The sequence below is a fragment of the Antechinus flavipes genome, chromosome 3 (assembly GCF_016432865.1).
Source record: "Antechinus flavipes isolate AdamAnt ecotype Samford, QLD, Australia chromosome 3, AdamAnt_v2, whole genome shotgun sequence".
NCBI classification, from domain to species: domain Eukaryota; kingdom Metazoa; phylum Chordata; class Mammalia; order Dasyuromorphia; family Dasyuridae; genus Antechinus; species Antechinus flavipes.
The window spans coordinates 165165163-165185773 of NC_067400.1; the positions used below are offsets into that span (position 1 = coordinate 165165163).

The window sequence follows — 20611 nt, forward strand, 5'->3', positions numbered from 1 at the left end:
TGTTCTTACCTCCCTTCCTGAGAAATCAGGGAGGGCGTGACTGTCTATGTTCTAAAACAAAAGAAAATGGGAGATGTAGAGGGCTAGAACTCTGAAAAGGTGTACTTGAATTAAGGACAGCAGGGTGCTTATAGTTAAGCACCTACTCAGTGTGAGGTAATGGTTCTCTAGTTTACACATAATGCAATAATACTGCATAATAAGTATACTGCAATAGAGTGTTTTAGGGCTGAAAAGGACTAGAAATGAGACATTGCATTTTTGACCATCCTCCTGGTGATTCTCCTGCCTCCTGCACTCCTTAATTCCAGAAAGCTAGCCCATACATTACAAAACATGGTTTTATGTGTTATCTTCTAGACTAGTGATCCTCAAAGTGTAGTCCAAAGAATTGTTGGGGCCTCTGAAACCCTTTCAGAGGATCTACAAATTCAAAATTATTATTTTTTTTATTTCTAATATAGTAAATAGCTATAAATATAATCCATGTGAATAAAAACTCTTTGAACATATCCTTGATAGTTTTTTAACAACATGAAGATACTGAGAACAAAAGTTTGAGAACCACTGCTCTAGACCTTTTTTACAGAACTCGTTGGGTTCCAAGGAAAATACCAATGCTATGTTTTGTTTTATTTTATTTCATTTTCATGAAAAGGGGAAGATTTCGTCTTCAAAATCCTGCAGTTTCTGAAATAACAGAGCTATGCTGTGGGTATAATATCTTCCATCTACAAAACAGTAAACTCCTAGCTTTGAAACAGACTGCAGTCACTTGTGTGATCCGGGCAGCACTCAATATACTCCTAGGCCAATTGATAATTTGTAGTGGCAAACAAGCCTGAGAGAAATGTGAAGTATCATCTACAGAGGACTGCAGGTGCTTTCTTTTCATTCACCACACACAGCAGGTAACCTCTTGGGTTTAAGTGAAGACTTTGCAGAATTAACTCTCAGCTCTGATACAAGATGAAAAGGTAAAGGTGTCTGGAGGCTACCTCAGGAAACTGCTCTCCCCATAAGCACTTTTCGTCCCTTCTGGGTCTGAGTCATGACATCTAAAAGGAGAGGAATCAGTTGAATATAAACACAGCTGCTGTAACAGTTTGTAGTTGTTTAGTTTCCCCTCGGCTTCGAGAAGGGGAAAGTGATAGAATGCAAGAGGGGGAATCATAATATTTGGGGTCTTAATTTGCTTTCTAGTCTCTAGACTCTCCATGTTGCTATATTATGCTGCTCAAATTCTGGGCAAATCACCACTTGTTGAACTTCAGTTTCCTCATTTGTAAAATAGGGTAATTGCATTACTTGATTGTTATGATAGAGTAAGGAACTGGAGCTATAATTTCACTTATGAAAGAAACTGTTCAATAAATAAAATCCAAAAGTTGGTCCCTTTTATGTAATTTATAGGTCTAAATAGTTATCTAGTGCTCTAATTGATTAAGAGGTTTTCCTACTAGTGTCACATAGCCAATGTGTGAAAGAGGTGGGAGCTGAAACTGTGACATGAAAAATTTGAGAGACATAGTTTCTGAGTAACTAATCATTTCATTAATCATGATAGCAATAATTAATAAAAGGAGTCAGCAACACTCTCAAATACCAAAGACTCCTTATGAAACCCACTAAATGCTTATAAACCCTTGAAAAGATGGGTATTCCTGAATGTGGTAAATGATTGGTTTATAAGTAATAAGATAATGGACATTATCATTATTATTATTCTAATCTTATTCTTATTCTTCATCCTATTCTAATAGGGGGTTGGGAGATACGACTTATGTCATTTACTTCCAGACTACCTGCCTTGAATAATTTAATCAAAAAATTTATCCCCACCCATGGGCTTCCCCAATTTGGTGAAGTCTGAACAAGATTGGAGAGAAAGTTAATCCAGTCTCATTATCAGCAATGTCCTTCAGATACTGGTTTGGCTTACTAGAGAATGAGGATATAGGAAGGAGGAAAAAATAAACCAACACAACAAACTGGTTCTTCCCAATATTAACAATTATTTATTTAACAATCATTTCTCACAAAACCTAGATTTTCTTAGCCAATAATAGCTCTCTTCCCACTACTTCACATGCATCTAAAGCCTTTTATTTGGGGGGCAATTTGGTGTTGTACTGCAGAAAGCACAAGTCCTAAAGTCAGGAGGACCTGTACAATTGAGTAAGGTACTGAAGCTGTGATTTTATTGATGAAAAAACTGCCCAATGAAAAAAATACATTTGTCAACCTAAGTTGGTGCCTTTTCTGTAATTTATAGTTCTAAATAGTTACCTAGTGCGCTGAATGATGAAGAGGCTTTCCTGAGGTCACAAAGTACATGAAAGAGTTGGGGGCCTGTGACATGAAACTGTAATGTGAAAAGAGTCATAGACCATAAGAGACATAGACCAAATTTCAGATACTTACAGGCTATATGATCATAGATAAGTCACTTAATCTCTATGTTTAAAAAGAAAATAGAAAACATTTTGTTCTCAGAACTCCTTTATACTTCTAAAATTATTGAGAACTTCAAAGAACTTAATTTTATATGAGTTACATCAATATTTACCATGATAGAAATTGAAACAGATAAAATTAAAAATATTTAATTCATTAAAAATAATAACACGCCCATTATATAACTGCATATAAAATATTTTATTAAAATAACTCTGTTTTCCAAAAAAGAAATTATATGGAGTGGCATTGTTTTGCCCTATCCCCACAAACCTCTTTAATGGCTTGACAGTGGGATTTTCATATCTATTCTTGCAGGCAATCTGTTACAATGTAGTTTTGGTGATGTACATAAAAAAACCCAGCTTCACGTGGATTTGTAGTTAAAAAAGGGAGGAATATTTTAATAGGCAAATTACATACTAGTATTATTATGAAAACAGTTTTGAGCTTGCTGAAGAAGTTTCAAGGATTTCTAAGAATCCATGGATCACATTTTAAGAGCCACTACATTAGAACAAAGCTACATTTATACATGGTTGTTGAGAGCATTTATTTATAAGATATAGGTAAAATGCTTTTTAAAAACTATGAACCATAAATATCATGTCACTCCCATACTTAAACAACTTCCAAATTAAATTTCACATCATATTGTCTAAATTCCTCTATTTGAATTTTTTATCTCAATCCACTATAAATATTGATTTAGCCTATTTACTGACTTTATTTCTTATTATTTATCATTGACAATAGTAACCCTTTGCGCTAGTTTCTTCTATTTCTCCAAGAATATGCCATGTTCACACCTATGTCTTCTATCACTAATGTTTTCTTTTCCTAGAAATCCTTTCCTATTCTATCTTAATAGACCCTCAATCCTGCTTTCCTGCTCCCCAAAGCACTTAAAAATAATATCAAATACATTGCACTCATCCATAAATATTTGATTGATTGGTTGCTTTGCCCTTACATAGAATACTTCAATGAGGACATCAAGACAATCTCTGTCATTTCAAAATGAAATAAAATTTCCATGGGAGAAATTTTGTTAAATATTTTCGACTGCTTACCTCATCCCACCTCATATTTTTCCTTTAACTTTCAGCCAGGAACAATATCAAAAGAAGCAATTTGTAAGATCCAGAATTGGCAGAATCTACTTTGTGCATTAAGTGAGTAAAAGTCATTTATTTTACTCTATAGTGATTGATTGTTACTCAGTCTTAGCAGGGCCACAGACAGAGGAAAAACAATTGTTGCCCTAGAGCAACCTCTGTCTGTGACCAAATGCAGAATAAATATAGGTTTATGTCTTGTACTTGGAGTTCAGGGCCTTGGTTCTGTAAACCCATATTTGGACTTTTATATCTTCTTGAATTTATATTCTTTGATGTTCTATGGGCTCCATACAAGGAAATAAATGCCCAAGATAAAGTACAGAGATGACAGAAGAGATATAGAACCTATAATGTTAAAGCTATATATTTCTTTGTGAGTCTGTCACAGAATCAGGATACCATTATATAGATGTTAGTAGGGAGTTAATGATCTGTTATGCAACTTGGGGTTATCTATGTCCTTTCATTTTTTTTCCTTTTCTCTCCCCTTTTCCATTTTCTTCTCATCAACACATTCTTTAGAGGATGATTAGAAAAATTAACTTTAAAAAAGCTTTCTTCAAAAGTTAGCATCCCATCCTTTGAGTAAATGATAGATAGAAATAGTCTGTATGCTTATAAATATTTAATAACAGCCTCTCAAATATATATAAAATACTTTCATGCTTAATTTTCATTATTTGTGATTTCAATTATCACTTTCTTAAGTCTAGAAAATCAACAGTACAACAAATCAAACTCATATGTGTATTTTGCTTATTTCTGAGGTCTAAATGATCATGGAATATTTAACCATCAGCTCTGTATCCAATTTGAGCTGACTCCAGGATAATTTATGACTTATACAGGAAATCAAAAAACACATCTGTAAGTTGATATATATCCCTGTAGATAACATAACTGATGATCTGTCAAAATATTGAATGAAATGCTATAGTTGGGAAGGAATGTTATGGTGATCATGTGCAGATGATGTTTCTTACATGAAAAATGGGTTTATTAATGGCATTCTTAGTAAGAAAGCTCCACTCTAGTGTTCTGTTATTGTATTTAATTAACCAGTAAACTGTTAAAGATCCATAGAGTTCAGCTCTGGAAGTGAGTGATAATCAATTTTTGATTTTGCTCTGGCCACAACTAAGAAAAGGTAGTTGCAAACCTCAGAAAGATCATTCAAAAGAAGAGATCAATATTTCATTTTGTCTTTTGCCACTGTTAATTTAGTAAGGGGAAATTCACATATGTTCACAACTTGCTGTTTTTCTGCTCAAATTCTGGGTTTATTTATTTCTCAGGTGAGACTATTTGTGAGCCAGAGAAAATAATCTTAGATGTTTAAAGTTAAGATGGCACAAAATAATCTGTATTAAAATAAGACATGTTAGCTCCATGCTCTGAAATTTGTAATCTGTCTTTTCACGTTAGAAAAAATAGCTAACAGGCGTAAAGACACAATAGCAACAGATTTTCTTTAGTAGAATAACTATGATTGAGGGTGTAGTGATCACTTTCTTTTCTTTAAGCTTCATTAAAGCCAGCTGCCTCCATTTTGACAAAAAATTTAAAACCCACTATAAGAGTTTTATACTGAATTGCAACTAAAAATACAAATGGATGTAATAAAGCAGAGACTTGTTAGTTATTGTAACCAGATATATAATCTTTAATGATATAGTTGCCAAAATGGATAGTGGAGGAGTAGAGGATTCACTTTTTATTTGTCCTTTATTGTTGAAGAGGACGGTGACATCATGGAGATGATACCATGACATTCAATGAATTGGATTTAAGTGAGGGAGGGCTGTGTAAGGTCATCTGCCTTACTTTCTCCTCAAGAGTCTGTGGGTCCAGTGGCCAGATATAGATGATGGGATGATGGTCCTGGACACAGTGGGACATATTGGCCTTTTCAAGTTAAGATTTTCAACAGGTCTCTGTTTGCCCAAGGCTACCCTCATTTAGTAATTTAAGGCTAGTACACTTAATAAACCACCTGAAGGAATCAGTTATGACTGGTTTACCTTTAGGACCCTAGTAATAAACCAATCAGCAAGCATTTATCAAGAACCTACCATGTAATATTTATTACATTCTAGGGGTGGAAATACAGAAAATGAAACAAGCCCTCTTCTTTTTTTTTTTTTTTTCCTTTTTAAAATTTATTTATTTTATAATAACTTTTTATTGACAGAACCCATGCCAGGGTAATTTTTTACAACATTATCCCTTCCACTCACTTCTGTTCCGATTTTTCCCCTCCCTCCCTCCACCCCTTCCCCTAGATGGCAAGCAGTTCTATATATGTTAAATATGTTGCAGTATATCCTAGATACAATATATGTATGCAGAACCAAACAGTTCTCTTATTGCACAGGAAGAATGGGTAATATTATATGAGCTTGGAATTACTGTAGATTGCATTTTCTATCCCTAAAGATTCTTTAATGTTGATCAATAAATTTGAATAGCATTGAATTAGCTTCATAAATACCATTGTCCAGCATACATTATCTTGGATGATATTTTGAAAAAGCAAAATTGTATCTGTGGATATTTTTAAGATTTTTCCATGTTTAAAAATTAAAATAGATATGGTAATGGCTTTTTTATTTTATTGTTAATAATTACTTTGTATTAATTAGGTGGCACAGAGTAGAATTTCTTAAACTTTTCTTCCTCAGGACCCCTTTTCATCTGAGAAATTTTTATGTGATATTAGGTGTATAGATATATAAAATAGTTATACAAATCAAACATTTACTGATAAATCATAATTTTGCAACTCCCACATTTACTTATGCAGTTACATACAGGATCATGATACACAGTTTAAGAAGCTTTGTGAAGTCTTGTGGCCCTGGAGTCAGTAGGACCTGAGTTCAAATCTACCTTCAGACACTTACTAGCTGTGTGACTCTGTAAATCAATTAACCTTATTTGCCTCCCCCAAGTTATATCTTACTCTTTTGCATATAAATTACATGCACATGTTTTACCCACTCCTATTTAGTGCTTCCCCCACCCCAGTAACATATAAGTCCCTTAAAGACAGGTGTCATTTCAGTTTTGACTTTTATCCTCCAGAAAAAAATGCTTAACACAGTAGCTCTCTAATAAATATGTTTTGAATGAATTGTCTTACTATCTATAAGCATTGAAGAGGAGGAAATTCTCTCTCTCTCTCTCTCTCTTTCTCTCTCTCTCTCTTTCTCCCTCCCTCTTTATCTATCTATCTATCTATCTATCTATCTATCTATCTATCTATCTATCTATAGATGTGTAGTCAGAACACTGTTAGCAGTCAGAAGACCTGGGTTTCAGATCCCAGTTTATTGTGGTGCTAAATTTCATTTAATCCCCTGGGTCTGATTTTTCTGAACTAGTTTATCTCAAAGATCCCATTTAGAGTTATACTTATAAAATTTTGAGCTAAAAGAAGTTAGAAATTAAATAAACTCAGAAGGGACATCTTGGCACTAAGAAATAGGACAAAGAAAAGTCTATTCCCTATGTGACTGTGCAATGAAGAAGGAATCTCTATAGAATCCCTTTCTTTAAAATATGAACTTTTTGAGGGCAGGGACTGGTTTTACTTTATTTTGTATTCATGAAAGTTAGCACAATCCCTGGCACAGAATAAGTGCTCAGTAAATGATTATTGACTAACCAATTGGTAGTTTGCAAGTCCAGCTTTTTCTTTTTGCTGAATGGATACTTATCTCTCTTGCTTCTACTGAAAAACTTTCTAAGTACTTTCAGAAACTTATAAATTTGGTTCACTGGGGCCAAATTTGCATCTTTAATATTCTCTAATTATATCGATGTTGGGAATTCAACATTATCAAGATTATATCCCTGTTCTTGGGCTACTGAGGTTAATTAATCATATTTAGATGAGATTAAAACATATACCATCATAACAAAATCAGTTAAATATATGTAAATGAAAAGATCAAGCTTAGATTACAGATACCTAAAATATGTTTTAGGAATAGAGGAAACTAGTGTAAGATCGTAGTCAATCTCTCTAATTTCTCAGCCTGACTTCTCACTACGTCATTATCAAAAAGTTTCAGTAATAAGAGATATAGGGGAAATATCAGGTTTGGGAGGCAAAGGCAGACCAAATCTTATCTAATTTAGAAATAAACAGCAAGGTCAGAAGGCCAGATAAATTCTGACATCCTGAAAGTTGATAGAAGTATTATTCAATTTTTAATGGGGATATCTGATACCACATAGGCAGTCATGGGCCTATAGCAAAAAAAAAAACTGTTTAGATATTTAGATGTTGTCTCATCTTACAATCTAAACTACAAACCAGAATGAGCTAAGAATTAAGTATGTAGATAATGGAGACAGTGTGCTACTCACAGAAGTAAAACATATAATTTCTTTGCTTGAAAGGCAATCTCCTCATACACCCATTGGAAAACAATCTAATATCCCCTCTTCTAGTCTATATATATCATGCCCATAATACCAAAATTATTCTGCAGTACTTGTAAAGAGCACATCTCTTATAGGCAGTAAAATGTATCTTCCAATATCTTCCAGCTTAAAATGAAGATTATACACAATGGAATTTAACATAGTAGAATGATAATTTTATATTATCATTTATTAGAATTTTACATTTTAAATCAAGATCCATATACAAAGTGACATATTTAGAGGAGAAATTGGCTTAAATTGGGGGTTATCCTCAACTTAATCCCCTTTAAGAAGTAAATTAATGAGTCAGTATAGCATAGTGGATAGAGAGCTGGTTTTGGAGTTAGAAAGACTAGGGTATGAATATTTGGCAAATACTGTCTGTGTGACTTTTGGGAAATCAATTTCACATTGTTTCAGATGGGTCACAGAGGTTTTAAGTTGTAGAAAAGATAACACTTTGTTTCAATAGCCCGAATCTTCTCATTAGAAGCTCCCAACAAATGAAATAAGGTTTTCCCAGCAAAATTTATAGGAAATGAAATCATAGATATGATTTAAAGAAAAAAAGGCTAACACAGATTTTGTTACATTAATCTGCCAAAATATGAGATACACCTTCCAGATAAATCATTTTATTTTCCTTATTTATTTTTGAGTCACTGAATAATGATAATAACCCCCATGGTACAAGGAAAAGAACATTGACTTTGGAACCAAATGTTCAAGTCCAACATCCAAAGCTTACTTCCTGTATTACCTTGGGCAAATCATCTTATTTGTATCAGTTAGTTTCTAAAGTCCTGTTTGACTTATTTTTTATCCCATGGCACTTTAAGATTGGGAAGGGATTTTTTTGAACAACAGAAATGAATCATCATCATCATCATCATCATCATCTTCATCATCATTACCACTACCACTACCATCACCACCATCACTTTCATCATCCTTATCATCATCTCCACCTTCTATAGAAGCTTGTAGTTCTCAGAAGTTAAGCAGCTAACCCATCATCATCTAGTTTGTAATTATTGTACCAAGGCTTTGATTTCTAGTTTTCTGGCTTCAGACCCAGGCACCTCACCATAGCACATGAATATTTCTTCCTCCTCTCCAGCTTTTCAAATAGTCTAGATGCTTCCAACTTGGATCGTCACCATCACAGAAAAGTTTAAAAATGAAAAACACAAGTGATAATTTGCACATTTCTTGCAAGTGACTGTAAAGAGCATTGTATTGCCAGCATGTATAGAACTGTAACACCAGACAGGGCATTCTTTCTAATTCACTGACACATGCTGCAGAAAATTATTTTGGCTACAGAACACTATTCTATATTATTCAGTGCCTTTTATTATCCCTAATTTTTTTTTTAATGAAATGATTTGAAATTTTATGCCTTACCAAGCTGCAGTTTTATTTCATTTGCATTCTAAATTATGGTCTAGAATGTCACAGAGTACTTTGCAATTGTTTAAATGCATAAAAGTATCTTTGGAATAAGTGACTATTTTGAAAACACATACACAATGGAGCAGTTTTAGTATATATACATATATTCATATTGATATTCTGATCAAGTATTGGGATCACTCATTAAAAGCTGAATTTGTATTATTCTCTTTATTTTGTAGTCTTGAATTCTTTTTTGAATAACATTTTGTTTTTCAAAATACATGCAAAGATTTTTTTTTTAGCATTTGCCTTTGCAAAAATTTGTGTTCCAAATTTTTCTCCCCTTCCCCAAGTTCTATATAGGTCAAACATGCAATTCTAAATATATTTCCATATTTGTCATGCTATGCAAGAAAAATCAGATCAATAGTGAAAAAAAAAGCAAAAACTACATCAAAAAGGTGAAAATATTATACTTTGATTCACATTCAGTCTCCATAGTTCTCTCTCTGGATGAGGATGACATTTTTCAAGACAAGTCTATTGGAACTGAATTCACCTCATTGTTGAAAAGAACCAAGTCCATCTCAATTGATCATCTTATAATCTTGATGTTACTGTGTATAATGTTCTTCTGATTCGGTTCACTTCACTCAGTTTTAGTTTATGTAAGGCTTTCCAGGCTTTTCTGAAATTAGCCGATTCATAATTTCTTATACAATAATAATAATCCATTACACTTATATATGATAACTTATCCAAATGTCCAGCTGATAGAACATCCATTTAAATTTCCAGTTTTCTATAGAATAAGTCTAAAATTTACTTTTCTATAAATAGAATAGAGGACTGAGTCAGTCAGAGCACAGTATATGACCAAGAAGTTTTACTGAGGATCTTAGTTTTGGACCTGAAAGAAAGATCAGTCATCGAGCCCATCTCTCTCATTATAGAGAAAAAAATTGAAGCCCAGGGACTTAAAATGATTTGCCTAGGTTCTCATAGAGAGTTTAGGGTCAGAGGTCAGATTTGAACCCTGGGCTCTTTTGAACCCAAGTCCCCTGACTCATGGCCAATGCTCTGGTCACTATACATTTGTCATAATTTTAAAGTTTTAAAACTGGTAGTATTTTGCTATTTTTGGTGATGTTTTTCAATGTTTTCATACTATTATTTAACCTTTTGTTTAAATCATTACTTCTAGAATATATATTTCTGAATACAAAGAATACAATGATGTCTGTTTAATCTCCTAAATTACTAATCTATTATTTTTAAAGGACTGAAAAATCATCTGCAGTAATTTGTTTTGCCCACAATATACTTTTTTAAATTTAGTTTTAATTTAGCCTTTGAACTCTGACTTGCTTTTTAAAAAAAATGAATATAGCTCATCAAGAAAGTATGTTTATGTTTCTGCTAGGATTTTGAGCTGTTTGGCACAGAGTAGATTGTTGAGTTGAATTATTGAATCTTAATGGTCTCAACATTCAACCTTAGTATTGACCAGATGAAGTGTTATCTCCTCAAGAGGAGACAAGAATTTCTGAAATGACTTGCCTTGCCTTTACTTTGATAGCTCATCAAAATGCCTTTATTTCTATTGAATACTCACATGGGATTTTATTCTGTATTAATATAAACCTCAATTATTTCTCCTTTAAATAGTTGGAATATGTTTATGTTAGTTAGTTTGCTATGTAGTTATATGCAATACTAACAAATTTTCCAGGGAAGTTGAAATAACTGTAAGAATCTGCTTCTGCTTCTTCTTCTTCTTCTTCTTCTTCTTCTTCTTCTTCTTCTTCTTCTTCTTCTTCTTCTTCTTCTTCTTCTGCTTCTGCTTCTGCTTCTGCTTCTGCTTCTGCTTCTTCTGCTTCTTCTGCTTCTTCTTCTTTTCCTCCTTCCCTCCTTCCTTTTTTCTTTCTTTCCTTTCTTTCTTTTCTTTTTCTTGTTTTCTTCCTGTTCACCCTCTTCTTTTTTTCTTTTCCTCTTCCTCCTTCTTCTATTTGAATTAGCTCCACTTCTGACAAATCAACAACCCAATGTCATTGTGCAGAAGCACCCAATGAAAAGTAGAAGCTGACCTCAGGAGGAATCAATGCAAAATCGTATTTAAAATCGACATTGCATCAAGTCTCAGTAGTCCTGTCCACTTGTGCACTGAAGTGTGTGGCAACTGAATGTTTTATAATAAATAAGGAATAAAAAAGTTTATAATAGACAGAAGGGGGCACATTCCATTTCTACCTCTTTTCTACATTTGCCCCCCTCATTTTCATCAGATTAATAAGAACTTTGCCTCAAAAGCCTTAGAAAGCACTTCCAAGTTGTTCTACCAGAAAAAATCCCTGTGAGGCAAATAAGTAATCACTATTATTTCAGCATCTTGATAAAGGCAATTTTATTGAGAATTGCTTAATAAGACTATGTCAGAATTTAGAATGGAATCAGAATCTTGAATCTATTTTCAGTTTAAAGTTGTCTGCTGGAAATAACAAAAATTCATTAGATAAAATTAACAATGTTAACACACTATAGTGAGTAAATTATTTCAAGTTATAAAACTGATTCTTTTTGTTAGCTATGTGAACATGGGAAAGTCACTTAAATTGGAGGAAGTAAGAGTTTACTTTTTTTCACCTGCAAAATGAGGAAGTTAGGTAAAATGATCTAATAGATGGAATTGATCTTGCAGTAAAAAAGAACTGGGTTCAAGTTATGCCTCTGTAACGCACTATGGAAATCATCAAGGCAAAGATCTCATTAGTTAAAATTAAAGAGTAAAACATGCTTTAGTGGATAAAGAAGTTGATTTTGGATTACATGGTCTAGTGTAGGGTTCTAGTTCAATTTGTAGTTATATAACCATAGACAAATTAAATCTCTAAGACTTAGAACAAATAGAGGATGTTGATTGGATAGTACAGTTATTGTACTGGTATCCATGAACCATGAAGAGAACCAAAGAATGGCTTTCCAAAAACATTGGATAGATCGTTAGGATTAAAAAATGAATATTGAGCAATCATCCACTACTAGAAGCTGTGGGTGGAACAGCAACATTTTCCAAACTTTCTTTATCTTTCTCAGCTTCTCAGAGCAGCTTGTTTTCATTCACCATCAGTACCTTCTTAATTGGCATCACAGATACATAGCCTTAGAAATGGAAGAACCATCACCTTTTATTTTATAGATCATGAAGTGTGGTACAAAATCTGGACCTACTTGACTGGAAGTCATTGGTACAATCACTACACTATGCTGCCATGTTCTTATGTCAATAAGGGGGAGGGGTATGTGTCATTCAAACACATCCCATGCCCTATCCCTTTGGCTCCTCCTGTTCTTCTTTACTTAACTTGCATCACTCAAGGTTGCTTATAAGGCTCATAGGATCAACAATTTGGAGTTGAAAAGTACTTCGGAAACTAAAGTTCAGGTATTTCATGTTATAGAAACTGACAAATAGACAGTTTAGTTAACTTGACCATGGTCACACAACTAGTATCATAGGTGGAATTTGAACCCAAGTCTTCTTGAATCGAAGACCTATGGTTAGTTGCTATAATTGTTTATTTGTAGTTATATTTAGAGAGACCTATAGGCCAATAGCCCTAGATTTAACTGCAAGCTTATATTATAAATCTCTATGTCTCTGTCACTCTGTCCCTTCCTCTTTGTCCTTGTGTGTGTCTCTCTGTTTCTGTTCATCTGTTTCTCTTTTTCTCTTTCTGTCTGTCTCTCTCTCTGTTTGTCTTTCTCTGTTTCTGTCTCTTTTTCTGTGTTTATCCCTCTTTCTTTCTTTCTGTCTCTGTCTCCGTGTCTGTCTGCCTCTTTGTCTTTCTCCCTCTCTCTCTCTCCATGTGTCTCTGTCTCTGTCTCTGTCTCTTCCCCTTCATTTTTGACTTTCATTAGCCTATTGATTACAATAATACCCAGAACTGAAAGAATTCTACAAATCTTTTTTTCTCTCTCAGTCTCAGTACCATGCAATATTTTCATATATCTTACTTCCAAAGCAAATATGGTTCCATGTTCTTTGATAACAACAACAATAGCAACAATTAACTATGTCACTTGAAACAGAATATCAAGTATAATTTGGGGTAAATTTTAATATTTGTGGACCTACATATGTGCATACATGTGCATTTATATACACACAGGCATATATTACATATTGTCATTTAAGGAATGAAAAATCCAGCAACATTGTATTTGAAATAAGAAGACCAGATTTAAAATTCCAGCTTCTCACTTAATCATTATAATTATTTACCACGTTTGAAATTTTATGCAGAACAATGTTACAAAATTTGAATAGAATTTCATTTTAACATGATTATTACTCTAAGCTGAACGCAGCATAACTGAGACATCATCAAAGATAGATCCTAGAAAAATTTGGAAGATAAGAATAAGCTAGAATTAGCATGGGAGTCTATTATGGTACATTACTTCAAGTAGGAGCCATGATTAGTTTATTTTAAGTGCTCTTTTTACCAAAGGCAAAGTTCTTCATTCCTTAATATACAACCTCCATGATTTTCACATGATAGATTGACTCAATACTTGGTATCCTGGAACTGCAGTTTCCCTAATTACAAAATGTGGATATTGATACTCACAGTTACCTATAATATTAATGTTGTGAGTATCACATGAGATATATTAGGTGAAGACTTTCTAGACTGTAAAGCATTATACAAATGTTTGTTTTTATTATGGTAGAGTAGTAATATTGTTTCATTTTTAAAAATTTATCACAATGATTTCTGAAGGTTCCAAAAATCTCTAACAATTTAAAAAACAATAACAAGAATCAGAATCATTTTTATCAGAAGTTTTAGCAAAAAGGAAAAAAAATTAAAATGCTCTCATAATCTCCCAAGAGAATGTCTCTATGCACTGGTGATTGTGTGTGTGTGTGTGTGTGTGTGTGTGTGTGTGTGTGTGTGTATGTGGTGTGTGTATGTGTGTGTGTGTGTGCGTGCGCATGTGCAGAAGTGCCTGGGTATATGCTTATTAACAGTAATTCATTTCCTTTAAAAGGAAATGGTTAAGAGGGTGATCAATCAAAATCACAGGCACACCATGACAATATATCCCAGTTCCAAATAACACCTTTTAATGGAAATCAGGATTTTCAATAATATGTTGTCTGGAAACCAACACCAACTCTATTTCTATCTTTTCTTAAAGATTAAATGGTAACTTATGATAATTATTTATTGGCACCAATTTATTTGCTGTCAATCTTTTTTTGTTTGGTTGAATTATACATTCTCCTCACACAAATTTCCAATTTTCACAATAATACTTGTGTGAGGATGAAGCTCATCTCATAGAGGCAGACTACTAGCCAGCACTTAAAGTTGTAATTTCTGGTGCATATTCTGAAGTCACAGGTCAAAGAGATATCAAAACTCTGACAGCAAAGACATTGTTCTAATGAAACTTACAGCTTCAGTATACACCTTTAAACATACTGGCATAATTAAATTATTTGATTAGAATAGATAAATCCAATTTAACAAATACTCCTTTATATGCTTTATTTTAAGATAAAAAGATAACAATTGAATTGAATTGAAAATCTTGGAAAATTGGCTAGAAAGCCTATCAGTGCTTATTTCTGGGCACACGAGTAAGTATGTACATGTCCATCACAGACAGAGCTTTTTACCTAGTCTGACTTTGAACCTGACTCTTTCTTCTGTGTGCTATGCTTCCTTTTCATTACAAGATTCAAAGCATTACTATTTTGTTAGTAGAGCAATACAAATGACTAGAGAATAACCAAGCAGCTCATATTTAAACTCATACTATAACAAATTAGAATATTCTTCCCTCTCTTAGCATGGAGTGCATTGTAAAGTCTCTGGGATTTTGCCAGCAGATGGTAGTATTTGTCAGTTCCTACCAAGATGGAAAGACTTTCAAGTATGAGCTTGGTGGCAAACTATGCTTGTTGTCCAAGGATCAATTTAGTTAAGGTTAGAAGGCTCAAACCCAGAGGCTTGGCTGACAGGTGTTGCATTTTTTAGATTGTAGCAAATCCAAAAAGAAAAAAATGCCACCAACAACTATCTACTATGGTTTTGAAAAGTTGTGATCACTCTGATGGAAGAATCAATGATATCACAGATTTTTCTTGAAATACAATATGAAAAATAATCCACTAGGAAGATGTAATTTTTTTCTTCAATTTTTCCAGGCATTATTTTTCATTATTCTAATGAATTTTCTTAGTCATATCTTGAATGTAATTGGACTTGGAGTTAAAAACATCTGGCTTCAAATTCTGCCTCTTACATTTATTGGTTGAGTATGAATAATGCACTTAACTTCTAGTCCATTTTCTTCATCTCTAAAATGGAAATAATATCTATGATGTCAATCTCAAAGTGTTTTTTGAGAATATGGTGAAATCATGTGTATTATATTTAGAAATCTTAAATCATAAACCATAAAATGTCAAGATTATATTTTTGTATTATCACTATTATTCCGGGATCCTAAGTGTGGAATGTGAATAAAGGTATATTCTCTATGCCATTTATTTACCACTACTTTAGATATTCACCAATAGAAATGAAACAGTTTAATAATTATGAGCTTAGTTAATTCACTTAAACTCTTCTTAGTTTCCTCATTTGTGAAATAACAGGGTTAGTCATTAATAAGCTCTTTCAAGGTTTAAAATTATAATTTTTAGACTATAATTTCATTAGTAATAAGGAATTTTCTTTCCTATTTAGATCTGCAACTTCTCTGCAAATTTCTACGCTTAGAGACTTCAGTGACTTGGCCAAAAGGTATGACATTGATTTAATTGTAACAATTTAAATGATTGTCTCAGGGTCATATAATTAGTGAGTCAGAAGCAACACTTGAACCCGCATCTTCCTGATTCCAAGGTAACTCAATTCACTATACCATGCTGCCTCTCTTTGTTCTATGGTGTGTTGTTAAAAGCTTATTATTTTAAATTATAGGCTTCCAAAATAAATGTAGGTTAATTTGTTCTCTTTGATATCCATTTTTAGAAATGAAAAATCAGACATTTTCAATGTGTGTTAATTTACCTTTAAATTATGGTAATTAAAATAAAATGAAAATAGAAAATGAATATATCGACTATTGAAATTCCATATTTCAAAACATAGGTGTTATAAAATTATATGGTATCAATACTTTATCTTCATTGTATATACTTATAGTTTATTTGGGCAGATAGGTGGTAGAGTGAATAGAGTGCTGGATCTGGAGTCAAAAAGATTCATTTTCCTGATTTCAAATATGCCCTCAGACATTAACGAACTGTGTGGGCCTGGATAAGTTACTTAACCTTGTTTGACTTAGTTCCTCATCTGTAAAATGAGCTAGAGAAAGAAATAGCAACCCAAATGGGGTTATGAAGAATTATACAGGACTGAAAAATGATTGAATATCAAGAAGAACAAATACTTTATTTAAGGCAGAAACTTAATAGTATTTTTTATGTACAACTTTTATTATGTTCAGACAGTGACATAAAAATAATAGATTCTTTTAAAATATTTAAGGTTTGTTGAATTTGTATTCTTATATCTAAGAAGAGTATCATTTTCATTACAGATTTCTTAATCGAGTAACTTTGGGAATTATTTTATTTTGGGAATACTTCTTAAGAAAGTTATAAGTCTAGAGGAAAAGCAATCACTAACATGATTTTAAATCAAATCTAATTGTATTTTTATTTTTCTAATAGGTAGTATTTTATTTTTCCAATCATACATAAAAACAATTTTTAGCATTCTTTTTTATATAAAATTTTGTTTCAAGTTTTTTTTTTCCTTCCTCTATCCCCTAAAGTTGAAAGCAATTTAATATAGGTTATAATGTATGTGCAAACTGAATTGATTTTAAAAAAAAATCTGAGGCCATTGTGAAGAATAGGTTTAGTCATTTTTTATTTTTCTTTTACATTTCTATTAGTAGGGTTTTTATTATTATGTGTGACTTTGGTCTATTTTCATCTGGAAAATATGTAATGAAAGATAGATGAAAAGGACAAAGTCAGAAAAGAGGGTTCAAATATAAAAGGAAAAAAAAAAGGAAAATGCAAGTTGCTCTTAGAAAAAGCCAAGAAGCATTTATATAACATCACAAGAAACAGTATGCTGAGTTTATTGCAAATGAGGACAAGCTCTTCATTTGATATAATGTATGAATGTGAATCATTGGTTATGAAAATTATAAAGAAATTTCATTTGGGGATAGTATAATAGTAGGAAGTAGGGGGAATAAATAATAGTGATTAATAATGGACAGCTTTTGGCAGTGTTAATTTTTTTAAATGTTGAATTTCTAAAATAGAAGAGATAATTAAATGTAATATTAGTCAGGAGTTTTAATATGAACATAGTTGTAAGTTTCTTAGACTTTTAAATCAGGACATTTTAGTCAATGATTTTAGTAAAGGAAGGAATATTTGTGAGTCCAAATTGCCTGAAGTGAACTTCAGTGCAGTCTGTCTCGGTCCTTTATTGGACAAGACACTCCTAATTTTCTCTGTAGTCTGTATCCAGTGCAGTTGGAACTGACTCCACCTCTGTCCTTCATCTCTATAATTCTGTTATATGCCAGCTGGCTTGTAGGTTGAGTTGCCTTTGTACTTCATTGACCTAGATTGCTGATGTATGGGGAAAAAGTAGAGCTTCTGAGCAGTGAGAAGGGACAACAGGCATAGAGACAGCATTTAGTCCATTGGCGACACGATTACTCACTCCATCAGCTGTTTGATGATGGCTGCTAGTGGTGCTGCTTTCAGTAGGCGTCAGCCCCTTGGCATCTGTGCACAGAGCCTTGGAAAAAACAAAAGTCTATACAAACGCTTTGTCTGAGCCTAGCAGTGGTACAAGTAAGCTCTTCAAGTTGTGTAATGCATCCATGCAGAAGTTTAGATAAATTTTTTTTTTTTATTTCTCATATTTGCATGAGGAAACTTTTTTCTCCCTCCTTCCTTCCTTCCTTCCTTCCTTCCTTCCTTCCTTCCTTCCTTCCTTCCTTCCTTCCTTCCTTCCTTCTTTCCTTCCTTCCTTCCTTCCTTCCTTCCTTCCTCCCTCCCTCCCTCCTTCCTTCCTTCCTTCCTCCTTCCTTCCTTCCTTCCTTCCTTCCTTCCTTCCTTCCTTCCTTCCTTCCTTCCTTCCTTCCTTCCTTCCTTCCTTCCTTCCTTCCTTCCTTCTTTATTGTTTTTTCCTTCTTGCTTCCTTTATTCTTTCTTTACTTTCTTATTCACCCCTTTATTCTTTCCTTCCTCTCTTTCCTACCTTATCTTATTCCCTCTTTCCTCCCTCCCTTTTTTATTTTCTTGTTCACTTCCTTCTTTCCCCCTTTCTTTCCTTTCTTTTTCCTTCCTTTCCTCTCTCCTTTCCTTTCTTCCCTCCTTTCTTTTCATTTTCTTCTTTCCTTTCTTACTTCTTTACCCTCTCTTTCTTTTCTGTTAAATTTATTTCTACTACCTTGATTTCTGTTGTAGAAAAAGAAAATCACAGTTGATTAAAGAACTACTGCTCATATTTCTGTTGTTTTTGTTCCTCCATGTCCTCTAGCCACAGTAAACAATATCCACAAAAATAATATTGAATCATTAATAAAAACAATTTTGGGTGTAGACCTTTAATTAAGTCATTAAATTGCTGTGGGTGTGGTAGGGAAGAGGGATGGATAATGACAGTAATTTTTCTTTATTGTGTTATACTTGTCAGAATTATTCCCTTTAATAAATTTGTTGTTCAATTAAAAAAAAAAGAGTGACATAACTAAAATTTTGTTGAACCTATGCAGATGCTTTGAAAATTATCATTACCTTCTGGATAAATGACAATATACTGGTTTCTTTTTCCTTTTTCAGAAACATAGAAACATAGTAATATGTGAGAGTACATTAAATCCATTTGGAGTTTCCAAGCATTGCAAATTGATTCGATAAGCATTCAAAAACATGGACATATCTTTAGAAAAAATCTTTAGATTTATTAAGCCCTTTACAATTTACTTAACACTTTCATACTCATTTTAAAGGGTAATTTAAATGAATGAAAATAGGTAGTTGTGGATTTAATTTAGTACAAGGTGAATAGTTTTACTTATTATTCAAATGAATAATTTCCCAGGAGTGTGATATAGTAGAAACAGTACTAGATTTCGAACCAGAAAAATGTTCAAATTCCAGCTCATTATTCAATAATAATTTAGCCTTCAAGATTTCAGCTAAACACTTGTCTCATTTTCTACATTTGTAAAATGAGGGCATAAATATATCAATAAATTAACAATTATTCATAATAAATTAATAACTGTCAGCCACTGACTGCTAGGACTTGAAAATACAAAGACAAAAAATGGCAAAATAGCTTTTCTCAAAGGAGAAAACCTCCACTGAGGTAAAATAGCATGTAGGCAGATGAGCATAAACAGACTTTAAAAAATTGTATAAGTTGTAAGTTCACTTGGTTTTATATCCTGTATGACAATCTAGGTGCTTTAGTACCAGCTTTAAAGTGGCTGGTGTGTTGACTTCTAAAAGATCCCAGAAAGACAAAGTAGCAGTTTATTAATTAAGCAATTCATTAATTTCTCAATTGGCTGGACTTTTCAATCATGTTTCAGGAATCTCATCATTATGGAAGGTCACTTCATTCCTGTAATTCACATTTCATCAGTATCCTATGCCCTTGGATTTACACTCTATGATTGGAGGTTGGAGACCTCCTCTCAGAATCTCCATTTAAGAAGGATGTCTGAGTCAGTAATCTCTTCCCTTCTTCCCTACTTGCACAAGTGATCTTTTACAGCCCTCCCTCACTTAAATCTAGTTCACTTGCATGTCATGGCATCACTTCCCTGATGTCATAGTCCTTTTTGAGAAAGAAAGACAATGAATAACTTCTCTCAAATTCTGCATATTGCCTTATACCAAGTAACTCATCCTATCTACCCCCTTTTAGATTTCTTTGATGTTATCTTTTCTCATTAGAAAATAAGTTTCTTAAGAGCATGCTTACATTTTGTTAATAAATATTTATTGGCTACGAGATAGTATGATATATAATTTGCCTACTAAGTGGAGCTATACTTAAGCTGCTAGTCAGCTTGTCAAAGATTCTCTGAGGCATATGTGAATATCTGCAACATGGGATGTATAAGAAGGA

The 20611-nt window shown here is 33.0% G+C and overlaps 1 long non-coding RNA gene across 1 annotated transcript in view; it reads left to right on the forward strand.

Moving 5' to 3' along the window:
- Positions 1 to 20611, forward strand: part of LOC127553457 (uncharacterized) — a 116114-nt gene that overhangs the window by 39039 nt on the left and 56464 nt on the right. Inside the window, exon 2 of the long non-coding RNA XR_007951743.1 lies at positions 16175 to 16231. This is a non-coding gene — a long non-coding RNA (uncharacterized LOC127553457). The remainder of the gene's footprint in view (positions 1 to 16174; positions 16232 to 20611) is intronic.